This window comes from Hemicordylus capensis, chromosome 1 (assembly GCF_027244095.1).
Source record: "Hemicordylus capensis ecotype Gifberg chromosome 1, rHemCap1.1.pri, whole genome shotgun sequence".
In the NCBI taxonomy this organism is placed as follows: domain Eukaryota; kingdom Metazoa; phylum Chordata; class Lepidosauria; order Squamata; family Cordylidae; genus Hemicordylus; species Hemicordylus capensis.
Genome location: NC_069657.1, coordinates 425,304,162 through 425,330,223, shown reverse-complemented (window position 1 = coordinate 425,330,223; position 26,062 = coordinate 425,304,162).

Sequence of the window (26,062 nt, the reverse complement as noted above, 5' to 3'; positions counted from 1 at the left end):
GGCCAATAGCCAGGGATTATGGAAGTTGTAGACCAACATCTGCAGGAGGGCCAAAGGTGAGCAGTCCTGCTATAAGGCAACAACCTATATATGTTCCTATTTCCCCTTTTTGTGAAATGAAGGCATTCACCATATTGTTGCCACCTAAGAAAGCACAAGATCTCAGAGTTATCCTTAGGCTTGGGATATGCTGGAGGAGGCAACAGCAGCAGGATTATATCTTTAATGTCCTGCTTGTCAAATTTCCATAGGCATTTGATTTGGCACTATAGGAAACAGAATGCTGGGCGAGATGGTCTGACTTAGTGAAGTGCTTTCCTGTCTTCTTATATGCCACTTTGATTGATCGATTGATTGAGTGCTGTCAAGTTGGTGTCAATTCTTAACAACCACATAGATAGATTCTCTCCAGGATGATCTGTCTTCAACTTGGCCTTTAAGGTCTTTCCATGGTGCATTCATTGCTGTTGTAATCGAGTCCATCCACCTTGCTGCTGGCTGCTGTCCTCTTCTTCTCTTTCCTTCAACTTTCCCCAGCATTATAGACTTCTCAAGGGAACTGGATCTTCACATAATATGTACAAAATATGATAGTTTGAGCCTGGTCATTTGTGCCTCGAGTGAAAATTCTGGATTGATTTGTTCTAGGATCCATTTGTTTGTTTTCCTGACTGTCCATGGTATCCTCAAAAGTCTTCTCCAGCACCAAAGTTCAAATGCATCAATACTTTTTCTATCTTGCTTCTTCCAAGTCCAGCTTTCACATCCATAGAGTGTCACGGGAAAAACCATGGTCCGAATGATTCTAATCTTTGTAGGTATAGACACACCACAGCATCTAAATCTCCTTTCCAAGGCCTACATTTGCCACTTTACCAAAATACAAAAGTGCCACTTCACCTAAATACAAAAATGGCAAATTTAGGGTGTGTTTTGCAGCCCATCCCTATAAAAAGCTCAGAAACAGCTTTAAAAATCCAAAACAAATCAAGCTCAACCTTTGTTTACCTCACCACCAGATCAGCAAGGGATTTGGTGTCCTGAAGTGGCTTAGGCACTAAGTATCAAATTCATTATTATTATTATTATTATTTATATTCTTCCTTTCCTCTCTTAGCACAGTACAAATAATCTGCCTCTGATAACATTAAGTAGTCTAATTCAAGTGTTCCCAATTAATTGGTGGGGGGAAAGAGTGCTTCATCTTCAAAATCCTCAGTGGAGTCATGTTTCAGGACAGAAGGATCCTCATGCAGTACGTGTGTCCTCTTCAGTTTGGTGGGCTTATTCATGCTGAGATTTAAGACATGCCTCTCTTTCTGCCTCATTAATTACCATCCATGCCTTCAAAACAGATTAACTGCTAACTTTAAGAATTCGTACTGTGTGGTTAGAATTCATGTATATAGCTGAAAGATCATCTGTGTTTGGGGAAGGGCCTCTTCCTCCCCATATCTAGCTAGGTAGGGATAGGAACATAGGAAGCTGCCATATACTGAGTCAGAACATGTATCCATCAAGCTTAGTGTTGTCTACACAGACTGGCAGCGGCTTCTCCAAGGCTGTGGGCAGGAATCTCTCTCAGTCCTATCTTGGAGATGCCAGGGAGGGGACTTGGAACCTTCTGCATGCAAGCAGGTAGGTGCTCTTCTCAGAGTAACTCCACCCCCTAAGGGGACACACATGTAGTGTCCCATTCATATGCAACCAGGGCGGACCCTGCTTAGCTAAGGGGACAATTCATGCTTGCTACCACAAGGTTGGATCAGTTCCAGATTGTGACTCCTCAGGATGTGGACAAGCTGATTGGAACAGTGCGGCCCACCACTTGTTCTCTTGATCCTTGCCCGACATGGCTCATATTATCTGGCAGTGGGGTTGTTGTAGAAGGCCTGGCAGAGATTATAAATGCTTCTCTGAGAGAAGGTAGGATGCCCCCTATTCTTAAGGAGGAAATTAGACTGCTTCTGAAGAAGCCTTCTTTGGATCCCTCAGAGCTGAGTAACTACAGGCCTGTCTCCAACCATCCGTGGCTGGGCAAGGGTAATTGAGAGGGTGGTGGCCTCCCTGCTCCAGACAGTCTTGGAGGAAATTGATTCTCTAGACCCATTTCAAACTGGCTTCCGGACTTGCTCTGGGGTGGAGACTGCCTTGGTCGGCCTGATGGATGATCTCCAACTAGGAATTGACAGAGGAAGTGTGACTCTGTTGGTCCTTCTGGACCTCTTGGCAGCTTTCAATACTATCGAACAAAGTATCCTTCTGGAGTGGCTGAGGGGCTTGGGAGTGAGAAGCACTGCTCTGCAGTGGTTCCGTTCCTACCTCTTGGTCAGGTTCCAGATGGTGTCCCTTGGAGACTGTTGTTCTTCAAAATCTGAACTTTCCTATTGGTGTCCCTCAGGGCTCCGTATTGCCTCCGATGTTGTTTAACATTTACATGAAACCGCTGGGAGAGATCATCAGGAGATTTGGTGCAGAGTGTTATCAGTATGCTAATGACCCAAATCTATTTCTCCATGTCAGCATCATTGGGAGAGGGCATAACCTCCCTAAATGCCTGTCTGGAGGCGATAATGGGCTGGATGAGGGATAACAAACTGAGACTGAATTCAGATAAGACGGAAGTACTCATTGTGCGGGGTTGAAACTCAGGAGACGATTTTGATCTGCCTGTTCTGGATGGGGTCATACTTCCCCAGAAGGAACAGGTACGCAGTCTAGGGGTGCTTCTGGATCCAAGTCTCTCCCTGGTGTCCCAGGTTGAGGCAGTGGCCAGAGGTGCCTTCTATCAGCTTCGGCTGATACGCCAGCTGCGCCCGTTTCTTGAGACAGATGACCTTAAAACAGTGGTACATTTGCTGGTAACCTCCAGACTGGATTACTGCAATGTGCTCTATGTGGGGCTGCCCTTGTACGTAGTCCGGAAACCACAGTTGGTCCAGAATGCGGCAGCCAGGCTTGTCTCTGGGTCATCTTGGATCATCATTGTCTCTGGGTCATCTTGGATCATCTCTGGGTCATCATTACTCCTGTATTGAAGGAGTTACACTGGCTGCTGATATGTTTCCAGGCAAAATACAAAGTGCGGGTCATAACCTATAAAGCCCTAAACAGCTTTGGCCCTGGGTATTTAAGAGAATGTCTTCTTTGTCATGAATTTTAAATTCTTCTTCTTCTTCTTTTTGTTTTGTTTTGTTTTTAACTAACATTTTACCTTTGTTTTTATCTGGTTGTAAACTGCCCAGAGACATAAGTTTTGGGCGGTATAAAAATATGTTAAATAAATTTTTTTTAAAAATAATAATAATAATAATAATAATAATAATAATAATAATAATAATAATGGAATGTAATCAAGGAGGTTGTGGGGTGATGACTAAACCTTACATCCCATCCATGGCTTAGGTCAGGGATTCTCAGTGTTGGGTCCCCAGATGTTTTTGGACTTCAACTCCCATAAACCCCAACCAAAGGCCACTGGGGCTGGGGATTATGGGAGCTGAAGTCCAATAACATCTGGGGACCCAACATTGAGAATCCCTGGTTTAGGTGACCTCAGGGTTAAGATGGAGAGAGTAGATTTTGCTTCCATCTCAGCGATGATTCTGAAAACAGCCCTTTCCTTCCTGACACAAAAGTACTTCTCTGGCAGAAAGTAAAATTCCAGTGTTAGTTTTAGTGCTTAAATTCTGCACACCCATCACAGAGGGAGGTGCAACAGATGCTTCCTCACCAGCCAACAGCCCGTCTGAACTTCTAGCAGAGGCGAGGCCTGCTTTGTGCCTACTAAGCTAACTGACTGCCCATTCACGGCCGCCTGCCTGCTGCCCGTTTGTGGTCACCCACCTGCTGCCTGGTTGCTGTCGCCCACCTGCCATCGTTTTCTTCGGCCGGCTGGCCAGCCACCACCACCAAGGTAGCCTCCATTTTCTTTCCTCTCACCCGTCCTGTGGCTTTTCAGCAGCTCTCCAAACTCTTGCAAGAGCTGCCATGCATGGGATTAACCACAGGTATGTCGTAGAGAATTAAATATATAGATGCACAATAAAAACCATGCTCAATCAAAAGTACAAGTATTGAATTTGAATATAAAAATACGATATCTCTATTTAAAATTGAGGATCAATTTTAGGAAGGCACAATAGTTTTTTATGCTATCAAACTCTACTGTCTCCAGTAGAGACTTTGATTGTGGGCAATATACACATTTATTAAACGGAAAATAAAAGAAAAAATGATAAAAGTTCAAAGACCTCTATATAACAGTAAAACACAACACAGAGCAGCAACAGCAAAACAAGCGTTCTCTCATATAAAAGTCATTCTCTCATATAAAAGCCAGGGTGAAAAGCCAGGGTGAAGAGCTGAGTAGACACAGAATAGCCTCAACCTCCACTAGCAGTGTGAATGGGCTGTTGGCTGGCACTGAAGCAGAGAATGGGCCACCCCCTTCTATGGGTGACTCACTATATGGAATGTAAGTCACTGTGTGTGTGTACCCCCTCCCCAAAAATACTTTTAGGCTGGCTATAGGCCTGCCTCAGCCACCAAAAGGTGCAACGGGGAAGCAACTTGCCTAGAGAGTAGAAGGCTGTTGGTTCAAATCCCTGCTGGTGTGTTTACCAGTGCGGGAGAAGGCAATGGTAAACCCCTCCTGTACTCTACCAAGAAAACCACATGGCTCTGTGGTCACCACGAGTCGACACCGACTCAACGGCACAACCATAGGCCTGCCTAAAGCCATCTCTGCCTGGACAGACTCACTGAACATACAGCCTGTATGCATGTAGTCTCCGTACCTTTGGTTGGGATCCTACAAACAGCAGTGGCCCGGATCACTTGGAAAAAGCTATACTGCATGTATATACTGCAGTGGGTATCCATAGGCTTGGGGTAAGTTGAATTTGTCCCCTCAACTCCTCTCTGCACTTCAACATGCATTCATTGCACCCATTCATTGAATCTGAAAAAAGCTAGCTCTATCCTTGGAGCGATTTTTGCTTTGGTAATGTTCATTATGAACGGGAAGGCATTTGACAAATTATGAGAGCAGGGAGGGTGGTGATGAAGAACATCCTGGCTGCTTGAGACATAATGGCCCTATTGTTGCTTGATTGCAAAGGACTTTAAAGATGGGAGGTTTAAAACCCACCATAAACAGCAGCTTTCTCCTGCTTTACAACTTAAGTGCTCTTTCCTGTTCCTTTTTCTTAAATGAATCAGAGGCAAGCAACCAAGGAATAATGAAAATGACTTTTAATTAACAAGCCAGTTGCTTAATATTAAATTAAGGACAATCATTGTAGCACATTGGTCTGGGATTCCCCCCCCCTTTCCAAATGAGGAAGGCACAGTCATTTAAACACCGAAAGTAATTACATTACTGTACTGTCTTTTATCCATTCACCCACTTTTTCTTTCTTTAGTGTGAGTTGTTAGAGCAAAGGACCAACTTGAATTTCAGAGTGCCTGCCAAAGGTTAGTGGTCTTCTCCAGGGGATTGAATTTTGCCTTTCTTTGCATATACAATGACTTGCATCGAGTGCAAGGGCTGTTCTGCTGTTTCGGGTCCATGGGAACAGGCTGCTTTAATATCTCATGTTCAGGGATGACTCCAAGGGGTAGAAAGGGGTCATGGGCACTCCCCCCCCCAAATATTTCCCACTCCCCCTTTTGCTCCCCAATCCACCAAACTGGAATTGTATAGCAAAGTGCCAGACAATACACTCAGTACATTATAGTCCTATAGCTTGAATTAATTATAAGGGCATGTCTACACTATATAGTTGAAACAAATTCAGACCAGTTTAACTGCCATGGCTCTCAATCAAGAATCTAAGATGGGAAGTGTAATTCTCTGAGAGGACAAGAGATTTCTCTCAAAAGACTTAGGACTGGCAACCACCCTGAGCCATTTTGAAAGGGTGGTATATAAATCAAATCAAATCAAATCAAATCAAATCAAATCAAATCAAATCAAATCAAATCAATCAATCAATTCTTTGAAACAACAGGTTAGGCTGAGGGACAAGTGACTGGTCCAGAGCCACCCAGTGAGGTGGGTCTCACGATCCATGAGACCCACTTTTGCCAAAACTGCGGGGAGAACGAGCTAAGCCTGCTCTCCCCACAGATGATCGGGGCAGTAGCCCTGGGTGGCTGGATCAGCCGCTCACACGATTGCGGGCTCTGTGACGGAGCCAGTGGGGGCTGGGGAGCTCGGGGGCTGTGTGGCCCCCGGAAGCCCCAGTATGCCCTGCATTAGCACGCAGGGCATACTGGGGAGACCCCTGGAGCCAGGAGGCGGCTTTTCACCTCCCCTCCAGGGGTCTGCTCGCAAGTAGCCACAGCGCAGAGCTGCACCGTGGCTACTCACGATCAGGGAGCCTGGTTTTGAAAAGCGCTCACTCTGCAAACCTGGGCTAAAGGCAGGGGTACTTAGGTGGGTTACCCTCCTAGGAATCACCGGGCTCGCCCGGTGGTTCCCACAATCGGGAAAAATCGGGCTAGGCTTTCCTAGCCCGATTTTCCCCGATCGTGAGAATAGCCCCAGTGAGTTTCATAGCTGAATGGGGATTGGAATTTGGGTTCCCCTGATTCTAGTCCAGCATTCTAACCACTACACCATGTTGGCTCTCCTGACATTAGTATTCATACTTAACCATCAGCAGTGTGGGCAAAAACACAGCAGACTGGCTCATATCTCCATTGAACCAGCTGGGTTATGTCTCCAGCAGTGTTCCCTCTAACAGGGATTCCCAGATGTTGTTGACTACAACTTCCAGAATCCCCAGCTGCTTGGGGATTCTGGGAGTTGTAATCCACAATATCTGGGCACCCCTGTTAGAGAGAACACTGGTCTCCAGTGAACCTATCCTATACCAGAAAGGGCAAGGTCTACTATTTGCCATATTTATGAACAAAATAACATAAATATATTTTTCACCTATATAAACACATCCAGAACCGGCCACTGGAATAAAAACGTCTTTCCATTTCATCCAAAAGTGAGCAGCAATGGAACGGGGGAAAACCTTTCTCTGGAGGCTGCGCCGAATGAAGGGAGTCACAAGTGAAAATGTGCATTGTGCTAAATGTTGCTTCAGCTTCGCTAATCTTGCTTGATAGGTACCTCACACTGAAGAGATGCACCACAGAGCATATGTGATGGAGCTGGTCGCATCACTTGTGCTGGGTGGGGGACAGTCAAGTGCACGGAGTTCTGAAAGTACAAATCTTGGCAGAGCTGGAATGCAGGCAGCACACAGGAGATTATCAGTAGGAGTTCGCACCACCTTAGATGTCAGCATTGCTCTGTCAGCCCACATCAACTGGAAACGTTCAGACACAGCAATGAGTCACATATGCATTGTTCAGCAATGAGTCACATATGCATTGTTCAGCAATGAGTCACAGATCTGTCGCAGGGACTTTATCTGTGTGGGGGTGGCAGGGGCATCAGATGGAAGAACCCAACAGTACAAACTTATTTTGTAAACAAGGTCAGGGATTCAAGGTGGAGATTTTCACGACCAGCCGAAACCAGGCTAAAGGAGCCCAGCCTGGTTTCAGCTGGTCATGTGCTGCAATGGGGACCGCGCGGCTCCCAGCGGCAAGCCTGCTTAAATGCCCCCCTTAAATGAGGTTGCCTCATTCACTAGCTGGGTACAGCTGCTGGGTTAGAGGGAGCCTTCCTACACAGTTGCTACTTACTAGGGATGTGCATGAATGGGTTCCTGCACTCCTGGGAGGTAGGCGGTGGGTTTAAGGAGCAGGGAGGGTATCCATCTTCCCCACCACTTTGCCCCTGGTGTGGGGCTGCTGCATAACTTCCTGCAGTCCCAGTCAGCATCATACTAGAAATGGCCAGTGCACATGTGCACATCATGGACACGCACGTGCACTGGCCACTTCTGGTACAATGCTGACCGGGGCTGCAAGGAGGTACACAGCAGCCCCGCACCAGTGTTTTTTGAGACAGCACTACTGGGGAGGAAGTGAAGGTGGGATGGGCACCCTCCCTGCTCCTTAAAGGTACCCCCGCCTCCAAATTGGTCCAAATGCCGGACCTCCGAACCAGTTCGGCAGTCTGTAAAAGTACAGCCAAACCAGTTCGTGCACATCCCTACTGCTTACCAAAGGCTGCTTACCACAGCCTTTGACCTCATTTTTCTTTTGGTCCGAACTTGGACTGGCAACCCTTTTGCGGGGGCCAGTCTGGTTCAAATCAAACTGGTTCTGCACATCTCTACCATGTTGATTTAGTGATACTGATTTTAGCATGTGATCCAAGCTAATGATTTCGTAGGCTGGGGGAGGATACGTAAACCTCCTTGTTCCCAATGAGCATTTGAAATTGTGTTGTTGTCTTTACAGGTAGTTTTTTCTTCCTTTAAATAAAACTCATAAACTTTTGCCATCCTTTCAATATCTTTAGAGGGAGAAAACTGGGAATATTTTGAAAAAGGACATTTAAATGTAGCCAATATTATCATTTTGATTAATATTGCTTGGCTTCAAGTCATAGCAATTAATTAGTTGTACCCTTCAAAATAATGCGTTATGCTCATGAGAGTCAATGACGGGGGAAACATTAGACTTTGACAATCTAGGTTCACTGATGTTAGCAGGTATCCTTGACTTGGCCAGAGTACTTGGGCTTAATTTAAGGCAAGGCAAAGCCCTTGAGTAGAACCTATTTTCCATGCCAGTGTTTAGTTGTGGAACTGTGAAGAATGCTTCAGGGCATACACAGGTTCCTTTCCCTCACCACTCCGAGTAATCCGATCCCACACTGTGTTTAGGAACAAAGCTTCTAGGCAGGGCTTTCGTTACTCCTCTTTTTAAAATCTTCTGTTCCATTCTCCCATTAAAATAAAAACATTTTCATTGCCTCTTATTTGTGTGTTGCGAATGGCTGATATACAGATGAAGGATGGACCAGTGCTGCAAGAGACCAGCCTAACTACTACTACTACAAATATTTATATACCACTTTTCAACAAAATGTTGCCCAAGCAGTTCACACACACACACACACACACACACACACACACACACACACACGATGGCTCCCTGTCCCCAAAGGGCTCACAGTCTAAAAAAGAAATATAAGATTGACACCAGCAACAGCCACTGGAAGGATGCTATCCTGGGTCTGGATAGAGCCAGTATAGGGCTCTCTGATAGGGCTCTCCCCCTGCTAAATAAAGAGAATCACCACTTTTAAAAGATTCCTCTTTGCTCAGTTAGTTAGTTGCTTCCCAACTAACTGTACCAGTGCAGCAAGGAAGAAGCAATTTTAAGGAAGAAGCTATTTTTGACACGCTCCCCTTACCCAGGAAGCCCTCTATGCCACCTAAGCATATGTCCCTGTGGGTTGCACAGCCCTCGAGGATATATTTTTGGGTGGCACAGAGGGCTTCCTGGGAAAGGGTAAGTCATCAAAAGTTGCTGCTTCCCTGCTGCATCGGTGCTGTTAGTTGGAACGTTCTGTTAGTTCTATCTGCTCTCTCGCTGCACTGGTGCATCCTTGCTCTGTATGTCAGTCAGGGAATGATGCAAACTGTAGACTTTTGGATGCTGAAAGTTACAAATTAGATTAAATAAATAGGCAATAGATGTGAAGTGAATTGGGTGTGACCCTTTTCAATACACGCCAGTTGCATTTTCAAGGTTTGTTTTGTAATAATAATGACTAGAGACAAGATTTCTTTTTTAAAGTCCAGATTAAGTCCAGATTTAACCCCTGCTAACTGAGCAAAGAGGCGCCTTTTAAAGTGGTGATTCTCTAAGATTTAGCCAGGGGAGAGCAACTGGCTCTATCCAGCCCCAGCACAGCATCCCTCCTGTGGCTGTTGATGGTGTCTGTCTTATGTATCTTTTTAGATTGTGAGCCCTTTGGGGACAGGGAACCATCTTATTGATGTATTTTTTAATTTTTCTATGTAAACTGCTTTGATAATTTTGTTGAAGAGCGGTATACAAATATCAGTAGTAGTAGTAGTAGTAGTAGTAGTAGTAGTAGTAGTAGAAGATTATTAGTGTTTCTCATACATATTGATAGAGCATATAAGGATGTTTCTGGATGCACATATTGCCTGACTTTTTTCCTGTTGAAGAATTTGGCCTTTCCCCCCCTAGCTCAACACTGAAATTCTTCATTAAGTCAGGCTATACCAAAGATGTTTGTTTACTTAAACATCCACTAAAAGCAGGTGCCAGAGAGCCCTCTCTTAATACGTTAATCTCATTTCAAAGACCTTTTTTTAAAAAAAAATCCCATTACGTTTGCATATTATAAACCACCTTCTTCTTCTTCTTCTTCTTCTTCTTCTTCTTCTTCTTCTTCTTCTTCTTCTTCTTCTTCTTTCTTTTGCTTTGGTGGAACTGAGCCAAAAAACTTCACAATGGGGGAACTAGATGTTAATGAGCTGAGATTGTGGGAAAATGAGGAAAGTGGTGGCCTGCCTGACCTGCCTGATAATGCTACATTTAGCACATTCTTTTCCATTTGTGCTGTAAGCATGAAGGGGGCAGCAAGTAAGGGTCTTTCCCCTCACTCAGTTTCGCTGTACAGAAAACGGATTTTGTAGAGGATGGGGGGGGAGGGGATTAGTTTTTTCCTGTGCTTTGTAAGCAATTCAACAGCTGCCTTCATAAATATGGCCCAACTGGAATGGGATGCTGCATTTTGCTTGGATGGCATTACATGGAGATTTAAGCACTGCAGAATGCACATGTGCACACATTTGTTTTGACTGAGCAAGAGCAATGTGCGTAATGATGTTTATTAAAGCACAAGAGCTTAGTCATAGAACATGCTGGCATTTCCAGTACCTTGCAAACTTTACCTTCAGTACCTGGGATGGGGCTGTAGCTCATTTTTAGTAGTGGTGTGCACGGAACCGGCTGGCCCGGTTCGGTTCGAGTGTGAACTGCACTTGAACCTGACCAGACCAGTTCGGTTCGACCCCACTTCGAAGTTTGGTCTGGTCTGGGGAGGGGTTTCGCGAATTTTTTAAAATTAAAAATAATCTTTACCTCTAGCCCCTTTGGGGGGCTTCCTAAAGTCCATGGTGTGTGTGTGTGTGTCTGTGAAGGTTTCTCATTCCCCGCCGGCCTTGGAAATCACTGCTGCAGCCTGGTTGACCACTTTTTTTGGCCTGTTCAGGCCTGAGTATTTCAGCACAGTGGCCATTTTGCCTGCCACCGCGCATGTGCAAATGGCCTCTGTGAGGCTCCGGGCCATGCCAGGCCTTGCAGAGGCCATTTACGCATCCCCAAAGGGGCTAGAGGTAAAGACATTTTTAATTTAACAAATAATTCATGAACTGGCGGGGGTGTTCAGTCCTGGTCCAGATGGAACGGGGGAGGGGGGGTCGGTTCAACCTTGACCCATTGAACCCCCAAACTGGTTCACACATCCCTAATTTAGTTAGGGTAAGACTCCTACCTATAACCTTAGCGAGCAGCTGTCTGTCAGTGTGCTCAGTACTGAACTAGATGGACCAAGGATCTGGATCAGTATAAGGCAGCTTCCTGTGTTCCTGATTTATGTCAACAAAGCTGATTGCTGAACATTAATCTAGTTCACTGGAGCCCTCCGGTACCTTTCAGATTTTAGTACATGGATTGGCTAAGGTAGTAGCACTGTCATTCATTCAGCCATTCATCCATTCAATCTATCAATCAGTTTATATATCACCCTTCCTAAATTGGCTTAGGGCAGTTTAAAATTATTTTAATTTTAATTTAATTTAATTAAAATTAAAAATACATAAACAATTAAAATAAAAAAAATTTAAAAGCAGATTAAAACTCATTAAAAGCCAGGCTTAAAAAATGGGTCTCTCCTGAAAAACTCTCATGAAGACCTCCAAGGAAGATAATCATCTTATATCCATGGGGAGCACATTCCACAACCTATATGCAACATCTGAGAAGGCACTTTCTCAGGACTTTAAAGGTAATAAGCAGCACCTTGTACTTTGCCCAGAAACATATTGGCAGCTAGTGCAACTGTTTAAGAACAGGCATAATATGGTCTCTCCGGGATACCCAGAGACCAATCTGGCTGCTGCATTTTGGACTAACTAAAGTTTCAGGACTATGTACAAAGGCAGCCCTACATAGAGCACATTGCAGTAGTCCAACTTGGAGGTTACCAGCTGGTGAACCACTGTTTTCAGGTCATTCTCCTCAAGAAATGGGCAGAATTGTCGAATCAATCACAGCCAAATGGATGCCACAAAAATCACCTCCATCGGGCGGGGGTGGGGGTGGAGAACAACGGTGCCAGCAGCTGGACTGGCTGGGTAAGAGCCTCATTCTACCCTTGCCTGGCCTCCCATTCTCTGCTGAACTGGTTCACCCAAAATCGGCTTGGTTTGGTTTGATTGCGGACCAAACTGCCCCGGTGTTGTTTGCAATCATGGCTCTGAACTGGCCCAGTTATAGGCATACTGATCTGGCAGTGAACGGTTCATGCACCCCTCTTGTTGAGGGGAGCATGGGAGGAAAAGAAGAAACAAAGGTAGCAAAAGAAGAATGGGAGAAAATGCAATTACATCTACCAGCTCTCTTCATTATATTTGCGGATGAGACAAAAGCCAAGATCAATTCAAAGAGGGCCTTCCCAGCTGCTTTTCAGCCTCTGTTTGCTTTTTTATATCATATATGAATACTGTTAATGTGGGAAGGAGATAAGAAGAAAAACAAATATACAGGGGTAAAAAAACAAATTATACAGCCAATGCCAATTTTACGTTCATGTTAGGAGTCTATTCAAGACAAAGTGGATTTATGCCTCACTTGCAAAAATAACCTTCTGGTCTCTAAACCCCATCCATATGAGAATACAAGTGTATAGGATTACCAACTCTTGAATCAAATCATTCTTGTGGCCGGTTATGGCCTGGGGATAAAGCCCTCTGGATCAGGGGATGGACATCAGAGCAAATCTGGGGATATAGCTAGGGGTCAGAGTCCCACAACTTTGGCAACTCTGGAATTGGATTCAGGGGGAAAGCTATGTTTCTATTTTCAACTTTCAGCTTAAAAAAACAACAACCAAAGGGGAACAAAGCAGACAATCCTATATAGGGGGTTCCTAGAAGCATAGCTATCCTTCCACGGGGGGGAAATTGGCAACCATAAGGGACTGGACTAAACAGACTTTCCCTCTTTCCAGATCTATGGTTCTCTCTAACTCTAAAGTGTAACAGGACATCACACAGTGCAGTTTCAGATGTCGCATGAAACCTCTGTTAGCACCAAGCTCTGCTGCATGACATTCCTCAGCCTCAGCCTCTTCTCTCCCATCCTCATGTGAGAGTCTACTTCTTTTCTAGGTTAGGAAAAGCCAAGATTGGTCATGAAGTCCAAACCCACCGATCTGAGCTTATTCTAACCTACTTGCTTCAGAAAACCCAAGCTCCGAATCTCACTTCAACTCTGATTCAGAGCTTGTGTTTTCTGAAGCAAGTAGGTTAGAGGAAGCTGAGATTAGTGGGTTTGGAAGTGGCAACCAGTCTTGACTTTTCCTAGCCTAGAAAAGAAATATATGCTCTCTCAGGAAAGGGAGTGGGAGCATGCGCTCCTGAGGCTGAGGGACATCACACGGAGCTCAGCATTAACAGAGGTTCCACACGACCTCTGAAGCTGTTCACAATGTGTTTCTATTGTTAAGCAGCTTCAGTCTGGGGTGTGCATCAATGGAAAACCACTTGTGGGCCTCCTACAAGCCACCCTGAGCTGAAGAACAGGGTATAATTGTTAACAACAACAACAACATTAGGGTATAATTGCTAAGGACAATAACAACATCAAGGAAGTCTGGGGAACAGATTTGCTAAAGGTAGGCTTTGAGTTCTACTACTACTACTACTACTACTACTACTACTACTACTACTGTGAGGCTGAGGGATGTCACACAGAGCTCAGCATTAACAGAGGCTGCATACAACATGCACAGGGGCATAGCAAGGTTGGAGAGGGCCCAGAGACAAGATTTTAAAATGCCCCCCCCCCCCGCGAAGCTCAGCTCATGAAGTAAAGAAATCTTAAATGAGGCTGAATAGTGGTAACAAAAAGCATTATCTATCTATCTATCTATCTATCTATCTATCTATCTATCTATCTATCTATCTATCTATCTATCTATCTCCTATGTGCCATAATAGAACATCATCCTAAATTATTTTTTTAAAAGTTTTGTAAATTGGGGATGATGCCAGTCATTTAAAGGTACTAGAGAAAGACATGCTGTTCTGGTAGCTCCAGGTCTTAACACTCACATCAATTTCGGAGGATGAATACAACTGAAGGAAGCCTGGGTGAGTGCGCGGCTGGGAGAGTCAGTCATGAGACTTGCCTCTGGGGGTCCCTCAAGGCAGTGGGCCCCTAGACAATTGTGTCCCATTGCCCTATTATAGTTACGCCCCTGAACATCCAAAGCTTTTCACAATCTGAAAACATTGTTTTCACATCAGCTTTTCAAAGCATATAACGGTTAAAGCTTATATACCACTTTTGAACAAAAGTTCCCAAAGCCATTTACATAGAGGATGGACGGATAGACAGACACATAGCTAGATAGATAATATGGATCCCTGTCCCCAAAGGGCTCACATTCTTAAAAAAAGCATGACAGACAGCAGCAACAGCCACTATAGGATGTGGATAGGGCCAGTTACTCTCCCCCTGCTAAATAAAGAGAAACTCCACTAAGTGGCTCTTGCTCAGCAGGGGATGTAAGCAGAAGTAACATGACCAAATTAAATGGGTGTGTCATCACAAACTACCCTGGCCCCCAAACATATCACTTTTTGTGAGGATATTAAATGTTGGAAATGAGACTTCATAGTACAATTGATTAGCTGGCATTTGAGCTTCTCAGATGCTATAGTAATCAGTGTAGGATTAAATCTGAATAGCACTGAGAGCGAGTTACTCAACTCTACTAGACAATGCAAGAAAGCAATTGCAGCATTTCCCCACCCACTCATTGCACTAGTGCAGTCAATGCCTTTTGAACAAAGGTTTTAAAAAGCACATACTGGAGTGAAGCACACCATTCCCATTGACCTTTAGCAAAAGGCAAGTTACTCACTGCCCTTTGTGTATCTGGAAATTGCTCCCCAAAAGCTTGTGTGACGTTTGAATTGGTTGGGTTTAAGGGAGAAAAAAGGCAGTTCGGAGTAATGCTACAAGATGGTTGCACCTGCCAAGTCTTGTGAATGCATAGCTTCCTTCTCCAGGCCACTGACAATCAAAGTTGTATGAAGGTTCACACGTAATGTGAAACTGGAGAATGTTGGCCTTGGATGGGGTCAAAGGCTACATTCCTCTTGTGTATCTGTCAGGCAGCTGCTTCAAGCTAAACAGAATGGAGCTGCAGAAATTGGAAGCTCTGGAGCAACAAGGAACATTCATGAACGTTTTAAATAATCGGAATCAGATATTTTTAAAAAGATTGGATTGGTTTAAAAGATAATTCTGAAATATCAAAATTAATTTTGGAAATACTTTGGAATGCATGGGCATACAGTTATGAAATCTGGCACACATGAAGTCCAGATTGTCAGGACTGTGTAATTTTTCAAAACAAAATCCCTGATTTTGGGTGAATTTTTGAAAAAATATATATATTTTAAAAGGGCTAAAAATGGTGAAACCTGGCTTGTTCAAGCCAGAACTTAAAAAAAAAAAAAAAAAAAAACTTCTGAAACTGAAGAATCTCCTAGGACCATCATTCCACCCTCACAAGGAGGAATCTGCTCTTTGCCTTCATGAAAAGAGGTAACATCATGCCCCTTTGCCCCCTCCATTTATACAGTTATGAAATCTGGCACACATGAAGTCCACATTGGCAGGACTCTGTGTTATTCCCACTCCCAAGGCTATGGGTGACTCCTCCAATTGAGGGGGGGGGATGTGTTTTTAAAAAAAATAGAAAAAAGAGATAAAACTGGCTTTTTCAAACCAAAACTTTACAAAAAGTTCTGAATCTGAAGTCCTCTGTAGGACCATCGTTCCTGCACCAATGTGGAGTAACAATGTGGAGTAACAATGGTTTCATATTAATTGTTTGTCTTCCCTACTGCAGAAGCACACAATCAGTAAAAATGAAAGTACTTTGAAGGTTTCTGTTTTTGTGGTTAGAAAGAATTTCCCACTTTCCCTTTTACTGTAGATATTAAGGGATTAAAAGGTCCTTCTAATCCCTTTTAAAAGGTCTGTGTGTTCCTGAAATGTAAAAGAAAAATATATATATATAACCAAAGGCATGTCCTTTCCCCTCCATATGGGTTCAAGGATTCTTCAGATCCAAAACATTCTGTAAAGTTCTGCTTAATAGAAGCCAAATTTCACCATTTTTAGTCATTTTTATTTCTCCCCCCCAAAATTCATAAAAAAATTGCAATGATCCATAGCCTTGGGGGGAAAAGTTACACAGAGTCTTTCCAATGTGGATGGTGTGAATGCACACAGGCCTTATCACAGGATTGCATCTACTCCCCCCACCCGATGATCTTCTTCTCCTCTCTGTCTGTATGTGTGTGTGTGTATATATATATACACATGCACAATATATATGTTTTTGACTATAAACTGGCAATATTTCTAGGCTAATAACATACAAAGAGCCAGTTGATATAGTGGCTAGAGTAGACGTGGACTGAAGAGAGCTGGATTCAGAGAGCAAGCGGAATTGTTAAAATGAGACCTGGGTTCAGATCCCTGCTTAACATTGCAGTTCAGATCTTGGACCGCTCACTGAAGGCTGATTCACCTACTACGTCCAACACTCATACAATCTGTGTACAGGTACAAATTGTACAGCCTGTGTACACAGGTACAGATTGTCACCAGGTGCTGTTATTTAAGTTATGCTGGATGCAGGTACAACCATAAGCTTCCTTTCTGTATTATGCTGTTGAGGAGCCTGTACCCAGGTTTAGGGGAAGGAGGGGAAGGAAGAGGGGAAGAAAAGGGGGAGAGGGAGGCAGGATCCCACTTACCTACCTTCCCTCCAGATGATCTTCTTCTTCTCATCCTTGGCCATGCTGCCTGTGTGCCCACATGAGCCATGCTGCCAGGAACAGCACAGCTATCTGGAGGCTAGGGAAATGAAACCCAGCCTCCAGAAATCCCACAATGCACCGTGTTCCCTGGAGGAGCATGTTGCATTGGGGGATTTCTCCACTGCTGGGCTATCTAACTGCCCGGCTCTATGGCTGCGTGGGCTGCAGGCATCCTGAGCAGCCATACGGCCGAGGATTGGGTTAGAAGGGCACGCTCATACCCTTCTGCTTCAGTAAAGGCCTGTGTAAAAAATCTGGTCTACATGGTGGGACAGCGGGGGATCGGGACCGATTCCTGCACTCCCCACAAGCCCCTCTACCTGGGGCTGTGCATGCCCTCAATGTCTGAATCAGGCTTTACTCTCAGCATAATCGATCTCATGGAGTTGTGTGAGGATAAGGGTGGTGGGAACCATACACATGCCCTTGAACTTTCTGGTGAAACGGAGGACTAAAAATATTATCAATAGTACAATCCTTGCTTATTGAATTACATCAGGCCAGTTACTATTTCTCATCCTAACCTACCGGACAGAATTGCCTTTGTACAAAAACATCCTTGTACAAGCATTTTCAATGCTTGTTCAGTCTCCTGAACATTATACATAAGTTCCACACACATTCAGTGAAAGCATTGAAGTTGGTATGTGCAGGCAATGTGGCAGTGGGCTCACTCCTGATCTACATACATTAAGGATCAACCCATGTATGTCACCTGACCTCCTTCCTTGTTGGGGAAAACAAGTTGCTGATATAATAAAAAAAAGTTATAAAATAATGTATCTGCAAATTGTTTGGAGATATACTGCATTTGCATGTATAGACAGTGTTGTGGTCTGTGGCAGAAAGCATGAATTGTCCCTTTTGCTAAGCAGGGTCCACCCTGGTTCCATTTGAATGGGAGACTACGAGGCTCTTATCACAAACGGTGAGAAGAGCCTTTAGGGGGTTTGCGAGGTCCTTCAGACGAACAGACAGTCTGTTCTGGGTGGCCACAGCAGCTGCCCACATACTGCCGGCTCTGTGATGGTGCTGGTGGGGCCTGGGAGGATTGGGGGCCACGCGGCCCCTGGAAGCTCCAGCATGCCCTGAGCTAGTGCACGGGGCATACTGGAGAGACCCCCAAGCCGGGAGGCTGCTTTTAAGCCTCCCGGCTGGGGGTCTACTTGTGAGTAGCCACAGCACGGAGCTGCACTGCGGCTACTCACAATTTTGAAAACTGGTTTTGCAGAGCACTCACTCTCCAAACCCAGTTTAAGGGAGGGGTAGTTAGGTGGGTTAACCTCCTGGAAGCCACCAGGCTTGCCCATGAGCCCGGTGGTTCACACGGTCAGGCGAAGTTGGGCGAGGCTCTCCTAGCCTGATTTTGCCTGATTGTCAGAATAGCCTCTACATGTGTGAGCACTGTAACATATTCCGCCTAGGGGATGAGGCTGCTCTGGGAAGAGCATCGGTATGCTTGCCTGCAGAAGGTCCCAGGTTCACTTCTTGGAATCTCCCGATAGGGCTGAGAAAGACTCCTGCCTATTACCTTGGAAAAGCTGCTGCCAGTCTGTGTAGACAATACTGATCAAGATGGACCAATGATCTGACTCAGTGTAAGGCAGCTCCCTATGTTCCTATAACACTTGTATTCCACTTTACATTTCCACATTGACATATACAGGATTATCCCTCCTTTTTATGCAACCACCTGTGAGGTAGGTTAAACTGAGAGAATGACTGGGCCAAACTTGCCCAGTTGGCTTCTAGATATATAGGATGATAAAAATGTCATTAGCATAGCCATTCTCAGGTTACTACAACACACTATACCAACACTTAAAGGATGTTTACATCCTCATGACTCTCTCTTTCAAAATGGATCTCCCCATAGGCTCAAAATGGTAGCACCTATGTTCGAATATGGATATGATGAATATTTATATACTGCTTTTCAACAAAAAGTTGCCAAAGTGGTTTACATAGATATAAATAGATAAATAAAATTGTTCCCTGTCTCCAAAGGGCTCACAATCTAAAAAAGAAAATAAGATAGACACTAGCAACAGCTGTGCTGGAAGTGGATAGGGAGTTGCTCTCCCCCTGCTAAATAAAGAGAATAACCACTTTTAAAAGGTGCCTCTTTGCTCAATTAGCAGGGGATAATGTATCTATAAAAATTTACATTCCCCCCCCTAAATATAAACATGACCTACTTGAAAAGTATGTATGTATGTATGTATGTTTATATACATATATATATAAAATAAATATATAAAATTTATTTATATTTCTCTGTGTAAACAGCCCTGAGCCATTTTTGGAAGGGTGCTATAGAAATCAAATGAATGAATGAATGAATGAATGTATTTGAAATATTTATACCCCAGCCTTCCAGTACGCAACTGCTTGAAGCGGCAGTAGAGTTTTAAACATTTCACATGGCTCTGTGTATGGACTTGCAAGCTGTGAAATAAATCAAAATGGAGGTACAGCTATGCCTATTGTGAGATTAATGGGCATTCCTACTAACACAGGGCCAATGTTGCGGGTGGAGACTCTTCCTTGTTGGCCCCGCCCCTGTTGTGCGTTACTGTGAAACCAGAGTCAAGAGCTGAGTTTGGGCCTTCCCTTTGCCTACGTGACAATTCCCTCAGCCCGGATTCTCCTCAGGGTCTGGCAGTTTTCTGTCCAATCAGTTCTATCAGAAAGACAAACATCCCTGAGGCCAGGCCTACTTGAGTTCTCACTGAGCCTCCCACCCCCTTTCTTCGGCTTCAAGCTATTCTTGAATTGGCTTGCTTCACCACATCTCTGGTGTCATAAATTAGATCAAGAGGGTGGACACTTCATTTAGTTTACACCAGGGGGTCTCTCAGGTTCTTCTTTCTAAATGCCGTTTGTTAGTTTTTGCTTTAGGGGACATGCTAACGCCCCCACCACACTACTGAGCAATCAAGAGACAAGTCCCTCAGAGCCAAACACCTGCTCTCACTGAGACAGGAGGGGTGGAAATACCTTTCCTTTTGCTTAGGCTCTTTATGGGGAAGAAAAGCAATAGCTACAAAGTACATCAACAGAAATTTCTAAAAGCTTTATTCTTACAGTAAATTACAGACCAACCCCCTAGAAGTAACCACACTATTACCATATATTTAATGAAAACACTTCTTTTCATTCATTTATATTTGCTTTGTTGAGATGTTTAGGGCCTCCGGATGAATAAAAACAGTTTAAAAGGGATCAGGATGGATATGAGAACTTAAAAAGAAATTGAATACACAAAACAAACTCTTACTATTGCCATTTGCAGACATTGACTGACATGCTGAGGAAAATTGCTCAAAGTGCCCCCATTGAAATTTGAAGTACAAGTTAGATATTGCCTAATTTTCCTTTTAATTTCAATGGGACCACCTTGAGTAATTTTCCTCAGCATGTCAGCGATTCTAATCTTGGTGTATCAAAGCATATATGGCATGGCACTGCAAGAACAATCTCCATCCTGGACTTATGATCAGGGACCTGGAGCACCTTCCTTATGAGGCAAGGCTACAGCATATGGGGGTCTTTGGAAAGGAGGAGACTACGGGGAGACATGATAGAGGTGTATTCAATTATGCATGGAGTAGAAAGAGTGGAGAGAGAGAAAATGTTCATCCTCTCTCACAACACTACAACCAGGAGTCATCCGATGAAACTGAAGGTCGGTAAATTCAGAACCGACAAAAGGAAGTACTTTTTCACTCAGTGTATAATTAACCTGTGGAATTCTCTGCCAGAATTTAAAGAATTCTCTGTCTTTAAAGCTTATCCCCTGCTCAAGAGGGACTTGGCAGAGTAAACGTAGCATATACATCATGACATATAAAGTGGCATATAAATCATGGCATAAATAATAAATATACGTCATGGCATATAAGTCATGGTGTATGAAGTGGCATATAAGTCAATGTCTTTCATAAAACTGTCTCTACTAGGTTTCTTTTGCTGATTGATTGATTAAGTGCCATCAAGTTGGTGTTAACTCTTAGTGACCACATATATAGATTCTCTCCAGGATGATCTGTCTTCAACATGGCCTTTAAAGTCTCTCAGTGGTGCATTCATTGGTGTCATAATCAAGTCCATCCACCTTGCTGCTAGTCGTCCTCTTCTCTTTCCTTCAACTTTTCCCAGGATTATGGACTTCTCAAGGCAAGGTTGCTGGGTTTTCACATAAAGTGTCTGAAGTTCTTTTGCTACTTAGCCCAAAAGAAACTTTTGGGCTCATCCTCATCTTTAAACATTGTAGTACTGTACAACAACAGACATGCCAAGCACAAGCATAATTCCCTGAAATATTGTGTTTACATACGAACATGTAAAAGAAACAACAATACCCTACCTTACAGGCAATGGTGAAAGTAATGGGAAAGTGCTGATGTTATGTTATTCCCTCACATTTGGGATACCGGTTCCTTTTAAAGAGGAAAGAGTGGCTCATAAGTGTGGCTGTTCATATAGAAAGTATTAAACAGCTACACACACTTCCCACCAACCCGTAATAATTACTTTGTAGTCACTGCTCCTTGGTCCTGATTGAATGCATGTCCTGCTCTGCCATTTACTGGAGAGCAGCAGCAATAGGTTGTGGGCTTCCCGGACGCATCTGGTTAGCCAACGGCCACTGTGGAAAGCTGGATACTGATCCAGCTACTATTACGTTCTCATTTGTGTTGTTTAAACTAAACTGTGACACTGATTTATCAAGCATGCATATACACCAACTTGTTTCTTAAAAAAAGGAGAATCCAAATTGGGTTTTCAAATGAACCACAACAAGCTATAAAACTATCAAGCAAACTTAACACACACAAAAACAAACAGCAACAAATATTAAGATACGTGGCCAGATAGTGAGGGATACACATTTATAACATTAATAATAGCTTTATTCATATTGCATAAGTGTATATAGATGTTTGTATGTATGAGCATGTTTTTGTGTCTTTATAGCTCATCAAAACTCAGTACCAAAAGAAACGAAATGGAGACAACTTTCTGAATGATTCATATGGCCATTTTCCTCTACCAAATTCCTCTTTGGCAAGGGATAAGCCTTCAGGGTTGAGCGTGATGACACATTTAATCATAATCCTATTCATATACTTTCCATTTTTATTGTATTGTATTGTATTGTATATGTACAAATGTCTGTATGTGTGTACATGTTTCTGTGTGAATGGCTGTACATGTATTTATTTTGAAAGTTAATCTGGGTATAAGTCATCTCAGATGCAGAGTACAGACAGAAAATGTACTACAGTACTGTGCTTGTACATGTATTGGACATAATCGGCTGGTTCAGATGATATTTTGCCTGCTGGCTGACCACACATGATAAGAAGATGTGCATGCTCTGAGTGTGCACATCCTTCTAACCCTCCTGGTGCATCAACACAGGGCTATGGTTAAATGAATAACAATGTCACAAGGACTCTTAGCACTGACCCTTACATACAGGTTGTGGGTGGTGGAGGGATTTTGACAATCTTCCCTTTCCCCTGAAACCCTCTCTTTCACACAGACCCCAAAATGTCCCTGAGAGTTTGGGGGAAAGTAGTCAACAACACACCCACCCCAACCCAGCCAGTGAGCACCAGAGCCTTAGTCTGGAACTTCTCAGACATACTTGGGCATCTCATGGAGATTATCATCATTTCCCTTCCCAACAAAGGGAAAAAGAAAAAAAAGTTCTCAAATAATATTTTTTTCAAAGTAATTTTTAAATTGTATCATGTATTGTGTTTTAAAGAGAAAACCTTGAGTTTAGAACAAGACCAGCTTTTTACAAACCAATGCAGGGAGTTACTTACTGTCGCTACACTATAGTAAAGTCAGAGGTGGCTGCTTGCCAGCTAATGGTGTGTTGCTTGTACAAGCATGTGTAATAACATAAATCACAAACATATGCCCAAGTTGTTTTTTCTTTAGGCTTCACTGGTGTTGCCCGGAGCTATCGCTGCTTGCAACTCTATTTAATCACTGTAATTATTTTAAATGTGTCTATCGGGGCAATCTTTGAGCTTTATGAGAATGTTATTCATACCTTATCAGGAAGAATCTTGAGGGTCCCGTTCTCTTCCCCTCAAGGGACTACGCCAAGCAGGTTTCTTTGGACTTGGGGCAGAGGGATGGTTGCAATGTTTATATCTTTATTTTGAATTACAGGTTCTTAAAAACCCAAGCCTCTGAAACTAATCAGATTTTGAAATCTCAGCAGAGGCTATAATTTCCTGGTAGGAAATTAAGCATTGTATATTGTTTGTGGAAAGGGAATACCTGGAGAGATCCTGATTGGCTTCTTCGTTTACATCTTAATTTGCTGACTGTGTAAAGGTTGTTTGGTCAAAGGATTGACAAGTATATAGGAACGGTATTCACTCTGGTTAAATTGATACTTCCTATGGGAAATACTGAGGTGGGGAGAGATTTGACTTAATAACAGCATTTTGCCAGTTAATTTTGTCCAGCACTAAATGTTGGGCCAGCTATTCGAAGACAAACACTTCAACAATTGACACCCAGCTGAAAATCTACCTCTACTTCACAGCAATTTTTGCAATGTGAAGCAGTTCTAAAATTCAGTGGACTGCAGAGGTATGGAAGTCTTTGGCCGTGTCACATTGGCAATTTCACACCATCTGTAACTCAAAAGGGCACAACCACTACATTCTCGCTGCCCAAGCTTCATTGTTAGAACATATATCAGGAGTTCAAACTTGGGTCCCCAGATGTTGTTGGACTACAACTCCCATCATCTCCAGCCCTCATCCATTGTGGCTGGGGAGACGGGAACTGTAGTCCAGCAGTATCTGGGGACTGAAGTTTGAGAACCACTGATTTGGATTCATGAACATTTACAAGTTTCTTCACAAGTAAAAATCTGAGTCTGTATGGGTAAAAAAGGTAAAAAGGGTGCCGCGGAGTCGGTGTCGACTCCTGACGACCATAGAGCCCTGTGCAGTTTTGTGGAAGAATACAGGAGGGGTTTACCATTAATAATAATAATAATAATAATAATAATAATAATAATAATAATAATAATATTCTATACCGCCCTTCCAAAAATGGCTCAGGGCGGTTTACAAAGAGAAATAACAAATAAGATGGCTCCCTGTCCCCAAAGGGCTCACATTCTAAAAAGAAACATAAGACACACATCAGCAACAGTCACTGGAAGTACTGTTCTGGGGATGGATAGGGCCAGTTACTCTCCCCCTGCTAAATAAAGAGAATCACCACGGTAAAAGGTGCCTCTTTGCCCAGTTAGCATTGCCATCTCCCATGCAGTATATGATGCCTTTCAGCATCTACCTATATCACTGCTGCCCGATATATGAGGTATCTGGGAAACAACAAGTGGGGATTTGAACTGGCAACCTCTGGCTTGCTAATCAAGTCATTTTCCTGCTGGGAAGCCTGCTCATTATGTGCTTGACCCACTCTATGCCTTTAATTTGTCTTTAATTTCCAATATTAACCATCTTTCTTTTTAAAATGTTCCTTAATGTTTTATGGTTTTAATGCTTAATTAATTTTAAGGTTTTAAATATAATTTTATGGAATTTCATTGTATTTTAACTTTGGCAAACCGCCTTGAGATGCATTATGAAAGGCAATATTGAAGCTGAACAATACATACATACATACATACTTACTTACTCACTCTGATTTAATCCAAACTGTCAAATTAGCACGTTGAGGATGTGGGTTCAGTGAATCCAAGCAGGCCTTAGTGGAGAACTCATGTTGTACCATTACTGCGTAATCAAACCCCATCAAAAGACAAAGACAACCAAGGCAGCAAGTGACATCCAGCACAATGAACTACCTGCAAACAAGGAAATTTGCAACAGCGCAGGAAGTTAGCTCAGTTGCACTAAAGCAGGTGAATGCTCAAGAGTAATATTGCATTATGGGGCGAGGAGGATGTTTTGTAGTAATGCGGCCTAGTCTGGAACACAGGCTCCAGGCCTGATGCTACTACCTAATGCAACAGGTCTGCCTAGCACAAAACCCTTCCACAAGTGATTAACTGCTCTGACAGTTGTTTTCTGAAAAATATTCGGAGAGGGAGCATGATGGATGGGCAAAGGGTGGGAGTTCAAGAGATAAAGCACATGCCTGGAAAGCCCTGTCTCTTGTTGAGAATGGGGTCATTGCTCAGTGGTAGAGAATCTGCCTTGAATGCAGAAGGTCCCAGATTCAGTCCTTGACATCTCCAGGTAGGGTTGGGAAAGACTCGTGCCTGAAACCTCGGACAGCCACTGCCAGTCAGTGCAGAGAATACTGAGCGCTGTGACAGATGAGGCATAAACTAAGGAAACTACAGCTTAGGGCTTCACATTATGAGGGGTCTCTGAACAACAACAACAAAGATTAATTTTCATAATGAAGTTTTATTTAAAGTTATTTCTAATGCAAATAGGCTTATTGGAAGATAACTTTCTGTTTGATGAGATGATTAGTTTTTCCTTGCATCTTTGCCGAGTAAAAAGAATGCATTATTATTTCTATTTTCAATGTATTTTTAAAAAATTTAATAATAATATTATTTGTTGTTGTTGTTATTATTATTATTATTATTATTATTTACATTTATATCCTGCTCTTCCTCCAAGAAGCCCAGAGCGGTGTACTACATACTTGAGTTTCTTCTCACAACATCCCTGTGAAGTAGGTTAGGCTGAGAGAGAAGTGACTGGCCCAGAGTCACCCAGCTAGTACCATGGCTGAATGGGGATTTGAACTCGGGTCTCCCCGGTCCTAGTCCAGCACTCTAACCACTACACCACGGCGCCTTTGAAGCTTGATAAAGCTTAGGGCCTTAGCATGTCATAATCTGGCCCTGACTGAGTTAAATGGACCAATAGACTGATTTGGTATAAGGCAGCTTCCTATGTTCCTGTGTTGCGCTTACCTCACTTCAGAAGATGTGGGCAATCTGA